Source organism: Haplochromis burtoni, unplaced genomic scaffold (genome assembly GCF_018398535.1).
Source record: "Haplochromis burtoni strain Fernald_Lab_line unplaced genomic scaffold, NCSU_Asbu1 Contig_590, whole genome shotgun sequence".
Classification (NCBI taxonomy): Eukaryota; Metazoa; Chordata; class Actinopteri; order Cichliformes; family Cichlidae; genus Haplochromis; species Haplochromis burtoni.
In genome coordinates, this window is record NW_024582951.1 from 41,508 (window position 1) to 46,467 (window position 4,960).

Consider the following 4,960-nt stretch of genomic DNA (forward strand, 5'->3'; position numbering starts at 1 on the left):
GCAGAAGTCGTGCTGACTGCAAGAAAAACAGGTTTCAGTCAGTTTGGATTTAATAAAGCTACAACAACACACATTATATAAAACCTTTCTTACCTCTGACATTATTCTGTGTACCACCTCTGTGCACCAGTATCCGGCAGCCTCGTCTCTGTCAGTGCGCCCCAGGGTGGACTAGTAAAGCGCTATACAAATACAGGCCATTTACCATCATATGACAGAAAAACTGGAAGTTTAAACTTCTGTGTTTTCAGGACAGCACCTATCATAACTGTCCTGCAGAAAACCTTTAAGAGATTATTTTGCTTTTCACTTTGTTACATTTGAGCGGCAGAACATAAAATTAGAAGCTTCAGAGGAGTTAAAAAAACAGCTGTGAGATTTTTTTCTGTGAGAATATGAGTATAAGCCGGTCCACCACTGGTGACCTGTGTTTTTGACAGATGAGAGCAGCTTCACCCTCAGCACTGTCCGGTATGCATACAAACACGTGGGGGTCACACAAACTGCTGAGTACCATTTTGAGTTGCTGCAGTGACAGTTTGCTAAAATGGATTAGGTCTGAAGCAAATGGTTTTTTAATTGGATTTTCAATCTGTCTTTGAATTCGGCCTTTGTAGGTCGATAATCGTCATCTTCATTACACAATGTGGCATCCTTTCATTCCTAACACGTTACCCAGTCCATATATTTCCCATTGAGATCTGATGAATTTTCAGTTTTCCTTTAATGTTGTTAGCTACAGATTAGAAATGACTGTGCACTCCATTTACCAAAATTACTAAAGTAATCTTAACTAGTGTTCAAATTTTTAAATATTAGAGGCTGGGTGTCTTTATGATTGGATCACAATGTTCAAAAAAAGAAGCTAAATATGAGGTGAAACAGCTACACTGTGACATTTCGTGAGATTCTGTAATGACAGAAAAGTTATAGAAAAAAAATTATATTGATTCAAGATTAGCATAGTAAGTGGATGGTATTGTTTTAGTAATACTAACATATCCAGAAAACCTCTAAAGATCGTCCACATGTGTGAACTCAACTAAAATCTCCAGCATAGCATCAAAGACCATTTCACTGCGTCTTGTTTTGTCCTTCATGTTGAGGCTTTCTTTGAAGGCGGAAGGTTTGAAGGCTGCGCGGTCAAGCCTTTCAGCATAACCTGTAAATTACTATGAAAAAATATTAGTTGCCTGCTTTGGATTATCGTGATTAGCAAAAGGTAAAGGATATTTTAAACCTTTTACAGCTGATTTCCACAATGTTTGAACTGTAACAGCAAAAATATTAAACTCAGCCGTGAACAGAGAAACAAAGACGTGTTCAGACTGAAATGGAGCATTTAAAATTAATAAGAATCACTTAATCTCAGCATCTGAAGTCAGGATGAGGACTGTGAAGATCAGCAAATAAAGGATGGTCCTGCACAAGTAATGTTTCATAGCAGACATTTAAGGAACCAGCTGTGAACTTGTGTAAAAACTGTATGTGCTCTGAATGTGACAGTGCATGATATGTGGTTGACTTTACTTCCTGCTTCTGATTAGGAGTGTCTTCGGATGCATACCAGAGTTACCAGAGTACCAGAGTTTATAGTTTGAAGGCAGAAACACTCAGTATATATATACCACTTGAAACTTTGGGTATTAATCAGATTAAAACAAAAGCGTAGATTTTTTTAAATTCATTTCTTTACAGGAAAAACAGGATGAGATTGAATCATTATAATCTTTTTTAAAATCTAACAGATATGGAGAAAATATTATAGTTTTTACTTGCACAAAATGATTAATATTACATTTCTATTCCCAAAAGAATCACAATAAGTACAATAGCTCATTAGTCATTCATGTAGTCAGAAAGTCAGTGGATAGCTGATATGATACAGAGAGATAACCATTACTGTTATCATAGGTAAGTTTCTCAAGAGTTAATTCAAGTCATGGATGTGCAACAGAAGAACATCACAGTGAGTGCATGACAAAAAACAAACAAACATTCAAATCAATACACACAATCATAAAAATCTCCAAAAATTTGTTTTGTACTACGACTTAACCTGACTACAGCTTCTGTGACACCTCTGTCTTAGAGGACAGTTTACTCATGTGTCATGCACACAAATACAGTGACAATAATCCTCAGAACAATGATCATCTCTCTCTCCCTGAGTTTGCTATACCTGTATATGGCTTTTAACCCACATCCCTGCAGAAGTTGTACATCTTTACAGATCTGGTCACAAATCTACATTTTTAGTATTTTAAAATGATGCATTAATATCCCAGAGTAGATATATTTTCAACAATTTTTACTGTAACACAAAAACAGTGAGAACCTAATTTTAGTAGCATGTTAATAAATATTTGGTAAACTAATGAGGAATAATGGCAGGATGATTGTGTATATAGAATTGAACTAAAATTCACTACAATGTGCACATTCCTGCTAATGAACTGACATGCTAACAGGAACAGTGCTGTTGTTTTACATCATTCTGACACAGCACTGGAGCTGCAGCACACAGGAGCAGTGTTGGTCAAGTTACTTGAAAAATGTAATCAGTAACTAATTACGGATTACTTCCCCTAAAAAGTAATCCCATTACTTTACTGATTACTTATTTTCAAAAGTAATTAATTACTTAGTTACTTAGTTACTTTTAAAAAACACGATTTACAACCTGAATAGGTGATAAAGTATGGAAAGCAATAGATCTTTCAGTCCAATTCTACTTTTTCTGCATAATCCATCATACAAAATGTAATCAAATTGAAAAGACTCTTTTTAAAAACTTGGTTTATTAGTTTTAATCTTTTAACTTTATGCATCAAGCAAAAATTTAATTATATGCAACATTCTCTGACTGGAAGAAATTTGTTTAACATTTAAACCTATTTTCTGCACATTCCAGCACATAAAATAAAATATCTTTATTTTGTTTTCACTCACTCTTTCAAATACTGTAGATGCAAGTAAAACACAGCAGAAAATAAATAAAATCAAAGTCTAGCGGTCCTGTTGCTATATTTTCACCTGTATAGCAGGAGTGGCGTAGGCAGAGGTTTGCCCTGGTCCAGGTGTGCCGCAGGCGGTCAGTTGAAGAATCTGCGAGTTTCCCTGTGAGTTTCCCATTACGTCGTTGCGCACTTGGTGCTTGCTTGGAAGTTTAGGGGTGTTTTTTTTCGCTGTAAAAAGAAGTTTTGTTCCCACGCAGAACAGATACTAATGTTTTTGTCACTTTTTATGGAATCAAACTCAAAATAAGGTCAGTACTTCCACGCTTTAAACGCTGCACGCTCATACTCTCTCCTGCACTCAATATATTATCCATTGTTGATCTGCACACAGCTGTTTTCACGAATGTTGCACTCGCTTACGTCACTGTCATGAGACATTCTCGCAAAAAAATCACGGTTTTAGTAACGCAGTAACGCAGCGTTCCTACGGGAAAGTAACGGTGATCTAATTACCGTTTTTGCAATAGTAATCCCTTATGTAAAGTAAGGGATTACTATTCCAAAAAAGTACCTGAAAAAAGTAATCGGATTACAGTAACGCGTTACAAGTAACAAGTAACAAGTAACACGTTACTGCCCATCTCTGCACAGGAGTAACATACAGAAATAAGTAATGCAGACTGCTGTTATATTACCAGCTAGTTTGGTATTATTTTCAAGCCTTTACTTTTTGACATGCTGCTATGTTATTCCTGGTGTAAATATTTTAACTACAAGGATTGACTTTTGTAGTCAACCTCAAGTGGACATTTGAGGAACTGCAGTTTTTGGCACCTCTGTCATTTTTCAGCCCTGGAGATGACTGCTTATGATGCCACATGACACAAAATGCTTCTATTAAGCACCATTTGAGGCAACAGCTTTGGTGTTAGAATCCCTAACAGCTTTAAATCTAAACACAATATGATGTGTGTGCTCAGACCATACTCTTTGCAGTTTGCTTGGCACAGGTTGTATTTTATGGTTGATTGACGTTGTAGGTGTAATTTGCTAGGTACACTGGGTGGTATTGTCTGTGCTGAGACATTGTGCCCATATATATCAAACATGCTCTAACACAGCTCTTGTTAGTGTACCCATTGTTAGTGGCATGACATCTGGTGAAGAATCTCAGCATAACTCTGCTAAATCCCAAACTGAGCAGAGGCATAATCAGCGAGAGTAAAAACACTTATGAAAGCTTGTAGGCTTTTAAATATTGACCAAAATGTGAGGGTGGTGATTCGGCTATTTAAATTATTAACAAGTCTTCAGGATCTCAGGTAGACAAGGTGTGATGGTCTGTGCGGTATAACTCAAAGATCAAAGAGCAGTTTTTACAGAAGTGATGAGTTGTGTTTTTGGTATCCACACTCTTTACTTCGAGTCTCTGCATTCCCTTCTAACTGTCCTTCAGGTCTCCTCTGGTGGAGTTACACCAGCTTCAGATATTCATCAGTTGTCCTCTAGTGTGATTTAGTCAAGCAGTTCTTGGTCTTTATGCCAAACGGATGGCTGCGTACTCTGAGGTCTCTTCCACCTCCATCCGTGGCCGATTAACCCGCTGAGGCAGCTCGTGGTTAAGAGCAGCATACACAACAGAGCCGCTCTCCTCCTCCACGGTGTTCCTCTGTCTCTCTCTGCCCACATGACTCGGCCCATAAGCCTGCTCATTATCTCTTGATAATCTAAACTCATTGGGCTGCCTTGGTGGAGTTTTCCTCTTGGTAGATCTCCGAGATGGTGCAGCATAGGGGCTTCCTCTCTGTGAGGGCTCCAAGCTGGGTTGAGGAAGAGGTCGCTCCACCATGGGGATCTGCATGTACTGGAAACATCCAAAAATGTTCGAGTTAAAATTATTGATGGAAAAAATGTGATAAGCTTGAAATATTTTATATCTTACCTGATTTTCAGCTTGACTGTCTTTCTTTGGCTTCCCTGCAGGATGGACAGTTTACATG